Here is a 20980-nt window from a genome sequence, read left to right on the forward strand (position 1 = left end):
ATGACTTTTAAAGTGTATGCTTTGCTGTTATATACACTCTCAGAAAGAAGGAGCATAAGCTGTCACTGGGGTGGTACCTTTTCAAAATGTACACTTTTGAGCTTTCAGTTGCACAATAGTACATTTTGGATACATTTTTGTAACTTGAGGCTATGAGGAACAGATTTGTACTTTTTGTTTTAGGTAATACACAAAAATGGCTTGCTACTGTTCAAACTACTTATTAAAAATGAGTTGAAACAACATAGTTCTTAAGTTTTTTGGGGGGCAACTTAATTATTTTATGTTCAGTCCACTTTGTAAAAATTATAAAGTTAATTTAATCAATTTGTGTTGGGACAAAATCAAATCACTTTTATCATCACATCAGCAGCAGCATGTGTACTATGATAAGTGAAACGCTTAGGTGCTGCAAAATACAACAACATACAGTTGAAGTCAGAATTATTACTTATTATTTTTTTAATGGCACCGCCTCAGTGACAGCTTCTATTTCCGAGAGTGTACATATACAGTATATACATAGTGCAAAGATGAAGAGAGAGTGTGGCTGTTTTTGATTGGTGCTGTACATCTTTGTTAGCTCAGCTGAAGCTAATCCGAGCATTTATCAAAGCACAAAAAGTTATAACCTGTTTTGCAGAATACAGTAAAGGTTGTTCATTGTAATTTTTGTGTCTTTGTAAATCTAAATTGAAGGTTTTTGTCTATGGGGAACTGGAGCGCCGGTGACAAATTCCACCATAATTGTACATTAGCTGCTGTTAAAAAGACTTCAAGAAAGGTACCTTTTGTGTTTCTTTATTTCTACAGATGAAATAAAGTCATTCAGGGATGGAGAGAAATTTAAAACAAACTAGAATCATCAGTCAAAACATCAGTCCATTCCCAACTAGGAAACATGACCTCTACAGATTGACTTGCATCACTAGCCACTTGTTTTCTAAGGGAAGCCGTTTAAATTTTAATATATAAAACCTACTAGTATAGCTTCTTTAATGTTCCTTACTCATATTCTTTGGGTACAAGATTGTCATCATTAGTTAGGCAACCATCCAGGAGGACATGAGATACTAGTTATTAGAGGCTACTAATAGACACTAGTAATTATTCATTGGACACTGCTGCCTTTTCATTTGATACTTATTTCACTAGTAGCTATTCTAGTGTTACTAGTAGTACTCGTACACATTTATTATTTAGCTACTATTGTTTATTCTTTAGATACAAGTTGCCTTTTAAAAGGTACACGTACGCATTCTAGACAGTTCTTATTATAAGATGCTGGTATGATAAAATGGCTTATACCTATTAAATAAATACTAATAATTGTTCATTTGATATTACTTAAATACTAGCATTATTTGATACCGCTTTTTATTCAGTAGCAAATAATAACTAATCTTGTTACAATTATCAATTTTTGACATTGACTTCTTTATATGGACTTTTATAATTGAGATACCAACTATCCAGTTTTGCCATTTGAATAGTATTGTTTATATGCTAGTTATTCCTTGGGCACTACAACTTATTTAGATATTAGTAGCTATTATAGGGTATAAGCAGAAGTATGCGGAAGGACTTTTAATTTGTCAGTTATCTGGGTCAAGACCTTGCGGTAAACTGTATGCTGTTTCAAAATCGGCGCGTTTAAGGTCTGTTTTCTTCAAAAATGTTCAATCTTCACTGGCTGAGTGATATCCGATATAAAGTGGGTCTCAAAATGTACAAGAAGCAATTACATTTTACTCGCATAATACTTATTTAAATATTAGCTATTATTAGATAAATTTGATATTAATTAAATACTAGAATTTATTTGATGCTGGTCCCAATTTTAGTAACAAATAGGAACTAATCTATTGCACTTTGAAAAACGGTGAGTTATTTATTTAACCCAATGGTTAAGTAAAAATATTTAGTGCTTTGTTGGGTTATTTTTTTTTAATTATTTTTTTCAAAAATAACATTTGATCAAAATAGCCTGCATTTGTTTAAATGATATAACCCATGCATTGGGTTAAAATAGTTGGAAAGATGCTATAAAAATCTATAGTTGGGTTATATGTTGGGGTATTTTTAACCCAAATATTATAACAGTACATGCAGCAGATTTCGATTTTTGACATTGACTTCTAGGAAATTTCATAGTTGAGATACCAACTGTCCAGTTTGACTGTTGAAAAATATTGTTGATAAGCTAGTAATTCAATAGGCACCAATACTTGTTCAAATATCATTGGATAAAAGTATATATGGTGGTTAACAGTTTTATGTATATTAAATGTTTAAACGGCTTGCCATAATGGTCAAAAACAGCAGTCATGTTTTCTTATCTGCACTGTAAAAAATTTCCAGGTTTTCACAACAAGTTACTGTAATTTTTCACAGTAAATTACATTAGTATCCCTTCACAGTATTTAACTGAAAAATTCACAGTAATATGTTGTATTCATAATTTTATTGTGAAATTACGGCAGGTAGCATGATTACAGCAAATTACTGTGAAAAGGGCTATATCTTTTGCACGTTAGTTATAGAAATTCAAACCTTTTTTAAAGTCAACGTAGAAATTAATACAAATGAACTTTTAACAGATAATAACAGAATGTTATAGCCCCCAAAACGATTTGGTTACCAATATCTTTTTGATTGTACTGCACCTTTATTTAATTTTATACAGTTAACATAGAATAGGAAATAATATTTAATGAACATAACTGTGTGCTTAGCCAAAACATAATAAACTGGAATAAAAAGTAATTAATTAATGAAACCAAAGACTGTTAAACAGCCAACAATTATTTCAATGTCAGGGTAAATGTCTGCTTTAGACGGTTTCATGAGTATTGGGCACCTGTCATCGCCTGGAGGTCACTAATCTCAGAATTAAATATATATATATAAATTATTATTTTTTTATCTATATAAATAAACCACAGATTAGAGTTTTAAACAACTACATTCTAGCATGAAAAACAGTTAAAACTTCATTTTCGGACGCATATAGAGCCATCGAAGACGGGGCAATTGTCCCAATGTCTAGCCTGAAGACAGGCGCCTCTCGGCGGATACATGAGTAAAGAGCGCCGTTACCGCCTGGAGGTCATAGATCTCCGCTACCGGCAAAACACACTTAAAATTACACACAATCTTTACCAACAGTCCACAGATTTGAGTTTTGAAGAACTACATTCTCGCATGAAAAAGTGTTAAAACTTTATTTCATTACATATTACAAGCAATATTTATAATATTATGTGCCTTCTCATCCACCATTACAGCTTGATGCAGCTTGGTGCGAAATGAATCCTGGGAGGAAAAAAGAATAATTCTCAATACACTCCAAACGAACTTTATTCTTATTGTTAAAGTCAGAGATATGTAATACTTTTAATGGCGAAGAAAATAATTAACTTTATATTTCAATCAATATATTACTCTTGCACTGCTTCGGTTCAGGACTCGTGTGACATTGAATCAGATTCAGATATTTTATCAGACGTGTTCATGAGCTCGAAGTGATCAACAAGCAATTCGTGTACAAGCAGTACACGAACCAAGCAATATGATGAAATATTAATAAATTATATGTTTGCGTCTTACAATATTATACAAAACGGAATCGTTTTCAGGCGAATTCGACTCTTTACTGTTCACTTAAAGGAGCCGAATTCGACTCTTTACTGTTCACTTAAAGGAGCCGATTCATTGAACAGAACTGACTCGACTCGACCGCAAACAAGCGCCATCACCACAGACAACGCCGTCGTCTCTTCACCCAACGGATTCATCCTCGGTAAGTGTTAAAATATGACTTTTGTCCGTTAAATGATTGTTGTATGTGTATTTCTGTATAGTGAATGTCATTTAACAGGAATTTACCGAGTACTTTAGTTGTACTCGCACGGACAGGATTTAAGCGCGCCTTTTTTTAAAGCAAGAAATTAACGACGCCAGATGGTGATTGTAGTGTTTTCTGAGGTATTAGCATAACGTTAACGTTAGTTCCTGAAAAAAGAAAGGGAATTTTCTTTAATTAACTTCTTGTTAACTGCATTTTCTTTTTCAGTACAAGACTGAAGTAAAGGTGAAATGACTATAACGTTAAGGTAAGCTCTGACCTTCACTTAAGTTAACGTTACGGTTAGTCACCATCATGTATGTTAATTTTGTTCACCGTAACGTTAACGTTAAGTTAGTTAAATAAACTAAACTCATTATGAAACAAGTCTTAACTGTTTTATTAAATGAGGCTTATAATACAATTCAGTTGTATTCTTTTAAACTAACACTAACACAGTACATATTGTATATTTCTCACTGGTGTTAATGCAGTGCTAACATTTACTAATGAGGACTAATTGTATATTGTCACTAACTGTAGATTTTATTTTTTGGTGTTCAGGTGTACCTGATAATAGCTAAAGTGTGAGGTGAGTGTAAATTCTGAGCACACAAATATAACCTAAATTCATTATCACAATCTAAACCTATATATATATATATATATATATATATATATATATATATATATATATATATATATATAGAGTGTGTGCGTGTGTTAGGTTGAGTCTTATTCTACTCTTATTATATTCAAATTTTTTTGCAGCCACTGATGTTGAAACACTGATGCTACCAATCAACCCTCGCTTGATTATTAAAGGTAATGTTGATGCCTTCCTCATTTTTATTAGATTTTTAAATGTCAGGTTTTTCACAGATTTGTTGTGAGCAGTTTCTTGTACAAACTCTTTTTCTTCTTCCAGAAGTTCCACCAGTACCTCCAGTAGTAGTAAATATTAGACAAAGATTTTTTTAAACTATAGTTTTTATTTTTATTAGCAATTTTACTGGGCATGTGTGTTTGTTTGCTTGGTTTTTAATAGGCAGAGCATGGAATGTCAACTTTGTTTCTACAAACAAATTTAATTATTCACAAACACCTCTAATTTAGTCCTTCTTTCCCCCTTTTAGTCTTATTCCTTGGAGGGTCGAGTGGTCATGGGACCTCACCTGGATTTCACAACTGACTTTGAATCTGGTCTGAAACTGAAGTATGCTGAAGATGCCTTTTGCACTCTGGAATTTAAGGTAATGTCTACAATAAATATTGTAACTGAGGGCTTGTTTTGGGGGGGGGTTAAACAAGGAATGTATAGGAGCACAAGTCATGACTCCCCTTGTCCCCTTGTTATAAAGGGCCGTGTTGCAGACACAAATTGTTTGTCTGTGCTGGAGACCAGAGAAGAAGCTGTCTTTAAAAGGATGGGGCTCTTATACCATATGTGAAGTTACCTATTCAGGTGAGTGGATTAAATACAAGTCATTGCAAATGCATAAATAGTGGGAAATTTTTACTGGGCAGCACAAATTAAGTGAAACTCAAAAAACGTTGAAAAATATTTGGAATATTTGCAAAAAACTTAATTGAAATGAATACAACACAAGTGCTGTATCACTTCAATCAAGTTTTTTTTTGCAAAATTTTCCTAATATTTAAATCATAAAAAATTAGCTTGATGCAAGAAACATCCTGCTAGTATTCAAGAGCAAGTGCTGTGATGCATGTGTTAACTTTGCAATAAGTGTGAACCCAGCATTAGATTATAGTCTGTAAACAGAAGATGTAAATCAAATCAACTGTTTTAAAATGCTCTGCCTAGGTCATTAAAACCACTATTTGTTGTTGGACTGTTCTTGATTGTGTGTTTGTGATGGAAATGTTTTTCAGATGTTTTTGTTTAAATGATTGCAGTTTGACTGAGCTACAGTATTGTCAGCATGTTCAAACTGAGCTAACAGTAATTTTGCTCTGTAGTGCAGCAGTAGTGTCCCAGTAGTGTTGTATGAAGCTAACTGTTTGTCTGCCCTTTTGCTTATAGGTGCTTTTTGGGCACCAGTTTGGAGATGGGAGACAGACGAAGTCAAAGAAGCAGAGAAGACACATCAACCAGCAAGTGTGTAAAATTATCAGGAAAATGATTGACCTTGAATAGACGACTGCCTAATTTAGCAAGAAGTTTTGTCTCTCTCTCTCATGTGTATATATATATATATATATATATATATATATATATATATATATATATATATATATATATATAATGAGAGAGAGAGAGCGCACTCTGAAGCACTGCTTTTTATATGTATGCTACATATGATGTCAGATTTTTTTATTAATATGTTCTTATAGTATTTTTGGAGGCTTCACCTTCACCTTTTGAAAGTTTTCTGAAATGTTTACACAGATGTCATTAAGCTGTTAAATAAATCTGTAAAATGTATGTGTGTTTGTTTTTATTTTGATTTTAGAGTCTTCTCAGATCACCCAAAAATGAAGATTCTGTCGTCATTTACGCATCCTCAGGTTGTTTGGACACAAAGAGGATTATTTGATATTTTTATTCCTGTGTTTAACAAAAAAACATTTTTAACAGAGCTGGAACAACCTGAGGGTGAGTAAATCAAGATAGAATTTTCATTTTTGTGTGACCTAAAATTGCTTTGAAATTTTACAGCACCAAACTGTTAAATTACAGTAATCCGGGATATAATTGTAACTTTACAGTTAAATCAGGTATTTAAACTGCAACCTACTGCTAAATCACAGTAATCGTTTTGCAAATTCACAGTAAAACATAGTTAATTCTACAAGATAATACTGTGAAATCACAGTAACGGACTTTATTATCTACTGTAAAGTTACAATATATGGTTGTAATTTCACAATAATTTAATGTGACAAAACCACAGTAAATTACTGTGAACTACCTCACAATAATTTACTGTGAATTTACATACAGTAATTTACTGTGAAAGTAATGCAATTATTAGCCAGTAATTTACTGTGAATTTAAGGTCAAATTTTTTACAGTGTGTTGCTCTTGTCTATTTCTACAGAAACTGGTCCAACAGTGTGACTTTTCACACCTCATTAACACATTGGCAATCATGGGACAGATGGATGTCCATCTGCTTTTAGTCAGGCAGGTTTGGAGAGCTTGAGCACAACCCACCATCACTATTATGGCCAGTGGCTTTGAGTAATTGACCATGCTTTGACCCAGCAGATAGAGATCCGCTCCATTTGGCAGACTTCAAATTGTGTGGTTTGAAAACCTGGTTCTTTATATTACTTTCTAGGTCTTTTGAACTGATCTTGACATGGTCTTAAAGCTGAATGATCTTTTTTATTATTCCTTCTCAAGCTTCTGGAGTGTAAGAGTATATATGAGACTGTCAGCATGACTCGACACACATTATGTAAGGACAAAGACAGACATGTAGGAGCAGTTCCCTTCTACAATGACAAATCATCAATACAGTAGTGGAGGGGTACATTAAAATAGATGCTACTTCTAGGCAATGGATGATATTAAAAGAATAGTTTTTATGACACATCATGTAAGGACAACAGCAGGCATGCAGGAGCAGTTCACTTGTACAATAGCAAATCATCAATACAGTAATGGAGGGGTATATTTTAATAGATAACATTTCAAGGCAATGAATGATATTAAACAGATCATTTTAAATAGAGAGTGTTTCAGCATGATTTAAAGGTATAATTTATCCTAAATGAAAATTGATCAGTATTTACTCTTTCTTATTTGTTTATATTAATTATTAAACTTTTTTTATTCATTAAAGTAAGAGTTTGGTCACCCAATATTTTTAGCAAAATAAAGAAAATACATTTAAATTAAAGTTATTGCAAAAAAAAAAAAAAGTTTTGACATTTTTTAAAAAATATTTTTAATGTTTCTTTTGATTTTTTTCTTACTGAAATAAAACGTCGTATTTTCCCCCAGCATAATTTGAGTGTACACATTTTTGAGTCCTAATTAATTTTTTTTTTTTAGATTATTAGGTCCTAATTAATTTTTTTTTTAGATTATTAGATATCATTGTAAAACATCCTATAGAAAATACATATTTAAAATTAAAAAAATTTATCTAAAAAGATTTATGCTGAGCTCTATATATATATATATAAAAATTCCAAATATTAAAAAAGAGTTTACATAACAACAAAACAAACAAACATTAAGTTAAAAAAAGTGTAAATACATTTTTAAAATTAACCCAATTTTGCAATTTGTCCATGTAACACTCGGTTAAAACAATGAACTCTTTTCAATGAACTTTTTCCACTATAAAGAACCCTTTGTGGAATGTAAAGGTTGCATCAGATATTAAAGGTTTAATGTCAGTAATTACCGTTTATTTACTGACATTCATGAATACCATGGTTATGAATTCCCCTGTTATGAGACATGAAATCTGAAGCATCTAAAATACCCATATTTTTCTTCCCATCTTGTGAAAAATGTCAAACTGATGTTGCTACTCGCTTACATACCCAGCAGGCACACAACGTCATAAGACATTGACATTAGTTTAGATTTAAGTGGTAACATCAGGGCCCTGTTTTTCAAAAGGTTTAATCCGGATAAAATTGATCCGGATTTAGTAATCCTGTTTTTGCAATCCGTGATCACGTAATCCAGCTTACTTTTTGAACCAGTTTTTCAAAGCAACATTGGATTGGATCAATCTGATCCGGATAGGAACTTTCCAGGATCACTAAATCTGGATAACCAGTGCTCAATCACAATGTAGATGGATAGATAGGCCTATGTAAAGAGCAACAAGTAGAATAGCCAGTGTGGGGTAAATATAACTTTATTTTTATTAGAAATGAAAACACACATTTAAAAAAAAAAACAATAAAAAATCCACCCCATCCTCTTCCAGCAGTCCGTTTATCTGAGACCTACAACACAAACACTGTACATTGAGGCATTTATAATAAGTTAAAAATATAGATGTAAATAAAAAAAAATGTTAATGTCAAAAACTCCACAATAATTTCAGACTTATATATATCAATTAGTGACTGAATAAATAGTATTGTTTCTGGTCAATTTTGCCAGCTGTTTGCTGTAGGCCTATACTGAAAGCCTAAATATGAAAGCCAATAATCACTTTAGCCTGATAGATGAACAAATAAAATTAAAACCTTATGAATAAATAGTATATCTTGTAAAATACTGCATGATCCAAAAATAGTATTATTTAATAAATGTTTTAAGTTTTCATTACATTTTGGGCATAAAATCCACACTAAATCCACCCTTCTGATGGGATCAGTTTAATCCAGGTTTTTTGGATCAAAGTGATCCAAATCCTCCAAAAAAGGTCAGAAAAACCCAAACTAAAGGTTTGATCCGGATCAAAACCAAGATTAGATTACGTGATCTAATCCGATTAGGTAATCCGTTTTGTCTTTTGAAAAACCCATTTTCAAGATTTGATCCAATCCCTTATCCAAAAATCCTAGTGGATTACTTTTGAGAAACCAGGCCCAGGTGACCAAAACTCAATGTCTTGTCATCGGCTTAGGACAACATTATTTTGACATCCAATAATGACATTGTCGATATTTGGTTGAGTTTAGGTTGTGTTAGAAAAAGTGACCAAAATCTAACATCAAGTCAACATCTTGAATCAATGTCATTTTGATGTCAAATACTGACATTTATTCATCAGACATGGCAACCAAAATCCAAAATCTCATAGATGTCATAGTGGTAACGTCTAAACAACGTCAAATTGTAACATCATTATATGTTAATATTTGCTTGATTTTAGGTTAGACATTGACATCGGCCAGGGTTTGAAGTCAACCTGATTTTCATTTCCAAACAAAATGCAATATCCCCAAAACGTTTAGGAACAACATTAATCTGACATCATGTTGATGTGCCTGCTGAGTAGTTTCTATGTCTGAAATTAATCTCATTCCAGACTTAACCTTCATAACATTGTCAGATATTTGATGCATTGAATTAGAACATCGTCTTGAAATATTTGAAATTTTTGAGAAAACTGAAGTATGTTTCTTAAAAAACCTTAACAGCAACTGCTGTCCTTAGTGTGGCAAAGAAACTCATCTTAAGGTTTTGGATAGAAACCCCACCAGCTTAATTTTGGTTGAAAGACATGATTAAAATAATACTCATAGAAAAAAATTGATTCCTGCTGATAAATAAATAAGATAGAGGATAAGATTTGGTCTCCTCTTCTCCTATATCTTGATAGTGCGTGCGGCCTGATTAATCATTTAATGTTGACAGTACTATGAGTGTGGCATGATGTAGATAAGGGTTATAATATATATAACATATATAATATATATAATATATATATATATATATATATATATATATATATATATATATATATATATATATATATATATATATTTACTGGACTTATTTGTGTGTGTGTGTGTGTGAGAGAGGTTTATCTTTTATTTTCTTTGCTTATTTTTTTGTAATATAACTAAGATGACATGGTATTTTATAATATCTATCGGAATGTTTTTTTTTAAAATAATAATAAAATAAAAAAAAACATTTTTAACCTGATTTTTTTTATTAAAACCTAAGGATTTTGAAACTTGCACTACATGATAAAGAATTATTTTCTTTCACTCCTATTTTATATGACTAAAGATTAATAGACTGAAAGTTTACCATCGGATTTGAACAACTTTGCTAAACAAAAAAGGTACGTGGGTGCTTGAACATGAAAAATAATAGTCCTTTATTCAAGAAGAAAAAATATGTGCATGAAAAATCAGAGGTAAATTGCCACTTTCAAGCAATTGTCACAAAAAAACAATTTAGATTTTTATGTGGTCACCGTATAGATCTGTTATTGTTGAACTTGCCAAAGAACAGCAATCACAAGCAGGGTAGTCATTTATTCAGAAAATTACTAAGCAAACGCAACAAGCGGCATATGTTTTGTGTCGTGAGCTATCAGAAAGCATTTTTAAACACATCCGTCACACTATCACTTAATTATGAGGATGTGATGCGCAGAGCAGCTGGGGATGCGTTTAGTTTGTTTCTCATAAAAGCCTTTATAGCCATCATATTCACACAGAAATTGCTCATTTAAGGCAGGGCGACACTTTGCAAACCTGCATGCATTCACCCTGCACATCAAGCTGTACTTATTTCAGCCATGTAAGACTTGTTGTCACTTTGACATGATGATTTTATTCGCTGAAAGCCCAAGCTGAGACAGAATGTTCCCCTGTCACCTCCCTGTTGTCTAAAACTCACCTAGACATTTTACAGCTTATATAACTGATCCCTGTTGTTTATAACAATAGCAAACTCTGTCGCTGATTCATGTTTGTGTTGGCGAACACTAAAAACACAGAGTGAACTAAACATATGGAGCCAGGGTCAGCCCAAGCCTTCAGTGCACCCTAAATTTGATTATATCAGTGTGAAAAATTATCATTAAAGCTGGATTATTTGCACACCATAAATCTAAAACACACATCTTCAGTTTTGTTTGCTGTAGCTGTGTTTACATTAAACCAATATTTATAACCTCCACACACTGATTATTACACTAATACTTGCCACACAACTAAATAATTACAAATCTGAAGAGAGCTGTTGTAATTTAGTAACTCTTAAATTAAATGTAAAACTACAAAACAGCCTTCACCACTATTATTTAGTTATAAGAGGGTGACAAACAGGCAAGAAAAGCGGCGTAGAGGATGAGCGTAAAATATGGAGGTATATTCAAACCTACCTATGAAGCAAAATCAACTTATTGAAGCTGTTTGAACAGTGTAAGTATAATGTGTCCACAATCATATTGCAGTGATCCAAACACAATAAGTCTCTTTTATATTTTCTGTTATTAAAATAGGCTCTAAATCCCAGTGATTTTGAGGCCCACCACAATGTGATGTAGAAGTGTGGTTATCCTTGGCCACCGAATTGATTGACAGGTGCGTATTACCATGTCCATGTACATGTCCACAGAACAGGATTTGCAAAGAAATTGGGATTAAAAGATCTGTTCCAACTCTCTGTGATCAGCTGCACCTCGAAAAGAAGTTTTACAAGTTTAAAATGTTTTTAAAAAAGTGAATGTTATAAACTAAATCGATATCTAATTCATAACCGCTGGAATCACCACAGCCACTTAGTGTAAGTGAACACGTGTATGTGTACTGTAAACTTTGTAACAGCATTTGTGTGTGACTCATTATTTCAGAAACTCCACCACAAATACATCAAATAAACTTACTTAGTATTTTTGACTATTTGAGCTGGATTTCTGCTTCATCTGTGTCTGATTTATCACTGACGATGAGGGTGGAGAACCAGCTCATTTGCATATAGGCTACAAAAACTGCTACACTTTGCTATGTGGCCCAAATAGGCATATTCTGGAGTGTTTAATAAATAATATGTTTGTTTTTGAGCTGAAACTTAGCACACATATTCTGGAGACACCAAATACTTATCTTAAATCTTGTAAAAGGAGTAAAACAGGAGCCCTTTAATGCATATCCACTGTGAAGAGGATTCATAGTATCCAGCCATGTAATAAGTAATGTTAAACTGTTTTAGTATCCCATTTATATAACAGAAGCTTTTTTTGTATTAATATTCAAAGCTCATGAAACAAACTTATTTTTTATGACAGAAATGTATCCAAGGAAGCTATTTTAAACAGAAGGCATCAACTAATCTAAACCAACTTGATAATATGTTGTATAATAATATGTTAGTGTTTTATGCTATAGTTAGCTTCCCATATAGGTAAATAATTTATATACATTTTCTCAATTTACCTTTATTTTGCTGTAATTTATCTTCCGTTTTTTATTTTATTTTGTATTGTATTATATTATATTAATATTTTGGGTTTCCACAAAAAAATTGTCTCTGAGAAACTAAACGAAATGCAAAAAGTGTTGCAACTGCCCCCACTTTCCCCTACCTGTTAAATAACAGTTACCATGTTTTGCAATTAAGTCCATTAATTTACAGTTCTGATTCATATTATGGCACCTTGATCTCTGCTCTGTCGACATTTGATGAGAAAAATTCAGCTCTACAGTTTGACAAAGTGACTTTTATTGACATTTTAGAGTTTGAAATAATAAAGCAAAACTATATACAGTAGAGCATTAAGTCTGTAAAAGGTAAATGCAATGTACAGTACTGTACAACACCAGCTCAGACTATGAAAAATGTTAATAAAAGTCACTGTTTTTGAACTTAGAAGATGTTGAAAGAAGGATCAAGGTCTCATACTGCAATTCAAGAGCACAAATAAATGGGGAAAAATAAAAACATGAATCACAAAATATGGAAAACTGCTGATTTACAGATACGTTTTACAGTGTCTCTGCTAATTTTACGCTGGTAGCTCACATGATAGATAGCATATTTGATCATAAAAATGTGCTGTATACCTACTATTTGAATAGAGACTTGGGAAATCTGACAGAGTAGAAAAAAATGGACAGAACACACAGAGAACAAGAGACTTCAAATTAGAACATTGGAGAGACTCAAAACAAGCCTCTGCTGTGCCAAAACAAAGACGTTTTGGAGGAAGTTTTTTTTTTTTTGAGGAAGTTAATACTGGATTGGTTCGTCATTAGGTGTTAATGCAGATGTCATACAGTGCAGTGTGAGATAGGTGTTGCTTGTTATTCTTAATTGGCTCAGAAATCACGCTGACACGGTGTGAGGGGGAGAAATTAAATTGGCATCTGAGTGAGGTGTCCTATCTGTCGCCGTTGGTCTGTAGGTAGATGTGCATATTTATTCACCCCGTAAGGTTAAAGGTCGGTAACTATTGTTCTGGGTGCGTGTGGGCTGAAATACATCCGATCACATGTGGTTAAGCTTGAGGCACAGACCCGTAGTGTCAGAGTGACTGCTGGAGTTTAAATTAGCATTAGCGTACCAACTGTGAATTTGAGGAAATGGCAATTCTCCAGCAGTTCAAGGAAATGAACAATTACCAGCAATATAAAAGCGTATAATATCTATATTCCCTATAATTGAAAGCACTAGCTGCTTTTCCATTACCTTTCAAACAGCTTGCATTGGGAATACAGCCAATGGATACATTTCAATTTCGTGGAAACTCAATTTCAATGTGTCAGTGGAAACCTTTTATACTAGAACGTAATCATTGAATAACTTACTTGTCACTTTTGATTAAATATCTGGCTCTGACATTCCAAAAAACAAAAAACAAAAAAAACAACAGTTGTGTCTCATTTCATAGAAATTCACACAGGATGAACTGAGCATTGTGAAATGAGGCAGTCCAGTGTACAGAGGACTGATCTTGTCTCGTAGCAACCGGGATAGCTGTTGTTAATGAGCAGCAGTAAAGTTTGTACTGTCTGTTTTTAAAAGCGACTTTTAAAACATATTTCCAAAACTGTATCAATATATATCCAATGGGCCATGAAGACATAAAACACTTTTTGTAAGAAATCCCATGGTGTTTTTATTTTTAACATGTGTTTTGTCAAACTAACTTAATTGAAATCTAAATAATAGTTCGCTACCATATTAAGTGGTCTTAACTAATATGTACTTACACAAGAATTAATAGTTTGTTACAATGTACTTATTGTGTAAATACATGTATTTACTGTGTACTTATGCTTGAAAAAATACCTGTATGTAACTACACCTGTAATTAACTTTTGTAATAACATTTGTGAATACACTGCTTACCATCCCTTACACCTTAACCCACCCTTAAACCTACCCATACCACCAAACCTGTTCATAACCCAACCCCTATCCCAACTTAAGAGCACCACACATGTACTCAAATACATTTTGAACACAGTAAGTGTATTGTATTTATTTTTTTGATACAAGTACATAGTAGTTAAGGACACTTAATATAAAGTGGGACCAATAGTTCTAAACTTGTAATCTGGAGTAAAAAAAAAAGAGCACAACGAGTCTTGGGATGTTCGAGGCCATAAAGGATCCACAGGTTGAAATTTCATTAATGAAGCACTTTTTTTTTTGTCAATAAATTATTCCTTTGAATGATTTAATTCTGCTCTCATGAAAACTTGTTTTCAACTGGAGTGAATCATTCATTCATTCATTGTCCTTCGGCTTAGTCCCTTTTAGGGCCCGATCGCACTGTATTCACTTTTCCATTCTAAAAACGCAAGGCACACCACAATGCCTTTTTTGTTGACAAGAGAGAAAAATTTATACATAACTTTTTATGTTACTACACTCTCAGAAATAAAGGTACAGGAGCTGTCACTGGGGCAGTACCTTTTCAAAAGGTACTTATTTGTACCAGAAGAGTCCATAAAAATACTTTTTAAGTACATTTGAGTACTAACATCCACCTTGACTATTTGGGTACAAATATGTATCTTTTTAAAGGTACTGCCCCAGTGACTGCTCCTGTACCTTTATTTCTGAGAGTGTAGGCAATGAGTGACATGCTGTTGAGTGTTGCTGTTGATATTGGTAAAATTTCAATATTTAATTATATTGTGAAATTCAAGATTTGTGAAGTCATACAGCACCAGGTAACTCAAAACAGTAACCACAAGTCCCTCCTCCATCTTCAAAAGTCTCCGCAGTTGTCTTGACATCATACAAACACTGCAGTCACCTCAACAGAATCCACACCTATGATTTCATTTGATTGGAGAATGAAAAAGACGTGAGTGACATAACATGCTTTTTTCACTAGTAGCTGACTTTTTAACTATGAGTGCATGGCGCAATGGCAAAAACGCAAGGTGCAGCAGGCGGGTAAAACGCGAGGTGCGCAGGGCACATAAGCAGTGCGTAAAACACTTGTGGTCGTATACATCTTTCAAAAAAGGTGCCTCTTAAAACAAAAAGTTAGTTCGGTGTGATCGGCCTCTCTATTCATCAGTGGTCACCACAGCGGAATGAACCGTCAACTTATCCAGTATATGTTTAACACAGCGGATGCCTTTCTAGCTGCACTGGGAAACATCCACACACACACTCATTCACATGCATACCCTACGGCCAATTTAGTTTATTTAAATTACTTATAGCACATGTCTTTGGATTGTGGGGGAAACCGGAGCACCCGGAGGAAAGCAATGCTAACACGGGGAGAACATGCAAACTCCATACAGAAACACCAACTGACCCAGTGAGGCTTGAACCAGTGACTTTCTTGCTGTGAGGCGACAGCACTAACCACTGAGCTACTGTGCTTACATTTTTCATGAATGAATCAGAGATTTGAAGAAATCATTGAATGAATAATTCAATAATTCACTCTATAATGGAATTTCTTGGCCAAAAATGAGCGATCAATGTTACTTATTCTCAGGCCATCCAGATGAAGGTGAGTTGGTCCTTCAGTAGATCATTAAAGGTCATTTTTGGTGGATGGCACTGGCTACCAGAACTTTGAGAGTCACAAAACACAGTGTACAGATACTGGGTTGTTTTAGAAAAAAAAAAAAATTGAATTAGTGATTTAATGAATCACTCCGAAAGACAGTGGTCACTTAGTTTGTCTGGAACTGTTAAACATACAGGGACAGTGTCACTTGTAAGCTCTACAAAAATATATATGCCTTAAAAACTTGGAGGCTCTACATAAAAATACATTTGCCTATGTTTTTGTTTTTACGAATTCACAAGAGGCCGCTGTGTAGGCTTTAAAAATTTTCTTGGGAGTGCAATTCGCGCCTGCTGTTCTCATGTAAATCATCCAGAGGCTATTGTTGACTGACTGAATGACTGACTGACTGACCAATTGACTGACCTACCTTACTCCTTCCCTAAACCCAACCAATTATACTGATTAACCCGCCCATCTACTTCCCCAAACCCAACCAACAGTTTTCAAAAGCAATGCAGAAAAAAAAAGCCCTTGTCTGATTTTTACCACTTTTTCAGACTTTACCACATTCTCACCCTGTTTTTTTACTTTCATTCATTCATTCATTCATTTTCTTGTCGGCTTAGTCCCTTTAGTAATCTGGGGTTGCCACAGCGGAATGAACCGCCAACTTATCCAGCAAGTTTTTATGCAGCGGATGCCCTTTCAGCCACAACCCATCTCTGGGAAACATCCACACACACACACTCATACACTATTGACAATTTAGCCTACCCAATTCACCTGTACCACATGTCTTTGGACTGTGGGGGAAATCAGAGCACCCGGAGGAAACCCACACGAAGGCAGGGAGAACATGCAAACTCCACACAGAGATGCCAACAGCGACCTTCTTGCTGTGAGGCGACAGTACTACCTACTGCGCCACTGCCTCGCCTGTTATTTTACTTGTTAAATTTATTTTTTGGATTTTGTTTTTGTCTAACCCTGCTTTCTGGAACCGTTTTTCATCTGACTCTTACCCTGTCATCGTGGTCATCTCCTCTCTACGTCTCAAGTCCATCGTCATACATGGCGAGCTAACAAGACAAACTGGTCACAGCCAGAAAGCCGTCTATACGGATGTAAGGTAATGTGTAAAGGAACAACGTCAAACCACCCCATAGCATTTATTTTTAAAAATGAAATCATACATACTTCTGGCTACATAATTTTTGATCTCCAGAAATGTATATAGGGCAAAATTTTCAAAATGAGCCTATGTTGGCTATTGTTGGTATACATGAATTTTCAAATGTACTTTTTCCAAGAGAGGCTAGAAATATCGTAAAGATGTACATTATTATGTTTACATTTTTTATTATTCAACTGCCCAAATTGTGACTGAGGAAAGGTGAATGTGCAGGCAAGTTTGTTTCTAGCCCAATAAATGACAATAGAATACAGTGTTTAATTTAAAACTTTAAGAGATTTTAAATGAAATATGATGTAATCAATTTGTTTTTAAAAATAAGTGTGATAATGATGAGTACCCGATTAGCTAATCTAGCTAAAAATAGTGCTTAATGTCACTAAAATGCAGAATTCAAATCTCTCAGTAAATAGTAAATAAGGCAAATAACTGCAAAACGTTTCAGTTTTTGAGAAAATAGCACCACCTCATTCACCACGCTGGCTACAGGCCTGCATTGCCATACCACACTGTGTGTGTGAGAATGAAAAAGAGAGAGAAAACTAGAAACACTGTAAACTTACTCAGAGATACTTTGTCCAAAGATGGAAAGATGGAACAAATAGAAATAGCCATGTGGTGTGGCCATCAAGCACCACTCGCCAACCCAATAATACAGCTATCGAAATATATATCATTGTAAAACAGAAAATAAAAAATGTGAGCAGAATCTGAACATCCTCTCCATCATCTTCACACCTGCTTTGATCTGAGCTCTATAGGTGCACATATTAACTGTGCTGATGTAGGAAGAGCAAGAAGGAAGATCTGTCAATTCAGCTTCTCTCTTTCCTCCATTATAGACGTGCGTGGGTGTTGCATTGTATGTCTCAGAGTCAGGAATTTGTCTCTTTTCATTATTCCAGTCTCCTGCACATACATTTTCTTTGTCTCCGTATCTTCCAGAATCTGTGATGTAATCTCCTAAGGATGAAAGGCAGAGTTTGCATCCAGGTGTGCTGCGGGTTCAGCAGGGGTGAGGATGCTGGATGCAAAGCAGTGGCGTAGCGCAAAATGCGGAGGCCCCCCTGCAGGGATCGCTGACGGGGCCCCCTGATGAAGGGGTGGGGGGGGGGGGGGGGGGGTGGTCGGGGGGGGGGGGGGGGGGATGGGGGGTTGGGGGGAGATACGTCATACGTCAATTTGCATATCACTGACGTCATAACGTTCTACCGTTTCTGTTTAACAGCCTATGGTTAAGGGGGGGCCAAGATGGCGTCGCGCTAAGCAGATGCGAATGCACCTCGTGAGGAAAAAAAGCCGATAAAGGGTCAAATTATGTCCAGTTGGTGGAATGTGTAACGATATTAATCAACTACAGAGGCTGATGTGAATCCACCTTTAAATATTTAATGGGCAAGAAACGTACTAAAAGGAACCTGCATACCTCGTGGAATCTGGAAGGACGCCTGTCGAATGATTCATTAGACAAAAACATGGATGAATCCGAACACCTGGACTCTTCACTTGTTGCACATGATTACGATAAGAACTTTAACGATCCTTTATTTGCAACTCCCAGCAAAAGTCCACCGGGAAAGAAGAAAAAAGAGAGTGATGATGTGTCCCTTGCTGAGATTTTCAACGCCATCCAGTCCTTGAATTCTAAGCAAGATTCGGTTATTCAAAAGATTACTCAGATTGAGAGTTCCATTGAAATCACTACGGCTGCGGTGAACTCTTTATCTGACACTGTTAATCGACTTTTGTCAGATGTTGCCTCTCACGGTGAAAAGATCGGTAAGGCTGAATCATCAATACACCACATGCAACAGGAAAATACTTCTCTAAAGCTAAGAGTTGATGACCTGGAAAGATACAGTCGAAGATGGTGTTTGAAATTACTCGGGGTGAAAGAACGCGAAGAGGAAAACATTAGAACGACAGCTATTGGTCATCTGGCAAGGGTGGTCCCGCGGATCAAGGACAAATTGGAGGATGCTGTGGATGTGGTTCATCGTGTAGGCAAACAACGATCGGATGGTTCATCGCGTCATATCATTATACGGTTCGCGACAAGGAGACACCGCGACATAATTTGGATGGAAGCCAAAAGCTCCATATACCTCAGAGAGAATGGCCTACACATCAAAGAATTCCTCTCCAAATCGGACATTGAAAGTCGGAATAAACTCTGGCCTCTCGTCCAGGCGGCTCGAAAAGAAGGGAAGAAAGCCGGCTTTAGCGGTCCCTTTGCTGTCATTAACAACAAGAGAATCACTGCTAATCCAGCCGAATAAACTACAGCCTATTTGAAATGACACTCCGTTCTAATTGCACTGCAGGTTCGAATGTTTAAGCATATAATTGCCAGGTTTAAAATGTTGCCATTATTACAAGGGCTAATCGACCCATTTGACGTTCAGTTAATTCTTGTATTAGGTACTTATAGTAGCAGTTCTTAGCTAAGTTATTAACGTATTTTGAGTTTTCATTTTCTTAGCTTTTCTATAGCTATCTAGCTTAATATTATCGTTATTTTATTTGTGTTGTTTATTCAGTTATTGCATAACTTATGGACAAATTTAATTCTTTAAAAGTTATCTCATTAAATGTGCGGGGCTTAAGAGACATTATCAAACGAAAAGGTATATTTCTGTTTTGTAGACGTTATAATGCTGATTTTATTTTTTTACAAGAGACACATTCTTCAGATGATGACACAAAATTTTGGAAAGCCCAATGGGGTGATAGAATATTCTTCAGTCATGGATCAAATAAATCTGCTGGGGTTCTTATATTAATTCATAAGTTTAAAGGAGAAATTATTAATTCCAAATCTTCTACTAATGGTAGATGGATTATACTGACTGTTAAATCAGAAAATACCATATTCATCATCTGCAATATTTATGGATTTAATTGTCATACCGCGAATAGTTCTTTTTTTATTAATATTTCTGGTATATTAGAAAATATGCTTAGGACAACTCCAAATGCCAAGTTAATAATTGCTGGTGATTTTAATGAAGTTCCTGATAATGTTATGGATAGATTTCCACAGAAAACACAACATTGCTTTCAAAGTGGTAATATTATCGATGCACTATGTAAAAAACTTTGTTTAGTAGACTCATGGCGTTACATTAATAGCAATGTACATGAGTATACATGGAGTAATGCTTCCAAAACCTTAAAATCAAGAATTGATTTATTTCTCATTTCTTCTGATTTATTACAATATATTCAGGACATCTCTCATCACTATGTACCTTTTACAGATCACCTTATGATAAATATGTCTCTACAGACAGCTCGTAACTTAAATAGCCTTCGTGGGTACTGGAAACTTAACAACACACTTTTAGAAGATAATATTTTTATAAGAAATATTGAGGCTCTTGCCACTGATATATTTAATTCAGGGATGGGAAGCTTTGTCTCTAAATGGGAACTATTTAAATTTAAATCCAGACATTTAGCTATCAAAAGAAGTAAGGAAATAAAAGAGGCCAAAGACCATATGGAATCAAAATTGTTGGACAAAATTGATAATCTTTGGAAAGCACA

The 20980-nt window shown here is 34.6% G+C and overlaps 1 long non-coding RNA gene across 5 annotated transcripts; it reads left to right on the plus strand.

The window, feature by feature from the left end:
• Nucleotides 1-3726: 3726 nt before the first annotated feature.
• Nucleotides 3727-6293, plus strand: LOC147838827 (uncharacterized). Of its 5 annotated transcripts, none has more exons than XR_015520919.1 (7): nt 3727-3802; nt 4076-4115; nt 4412-4439; nt 4619-4672; nt 4776-5100; nt 5209-5312; nt 5892-6293. It is a non-coding gene; the product is annotated as an uncharacterized LOC147838827 (long non-coding RNA). The 5 variants fall into 5 exon arrangements; XR_015520920.1 differs by having other exon boundaries at nt 4984-5100; XR_015520917.1 differs by having other exon boundaries at nt 4619-5100.
• Nucleotides 6294-20980: the final 14687 nt, after the last annotated feature.

This window comes from Danio rerio, chromosome 21 (genome assembly GCF_052040795.2).
Source record: "Danio rerio strain M-AB ecotype USA chromosome 21, GRCz13ab, whole genome shotgun sequence".
In the NCBI taxonomy this organism is placed as follows: domain Eukaryota; kingdom Metazoa; phylum Chordata; class Actinopteri; order Cypriniformes; family Danionidae; genus Danio; species Danio rerio.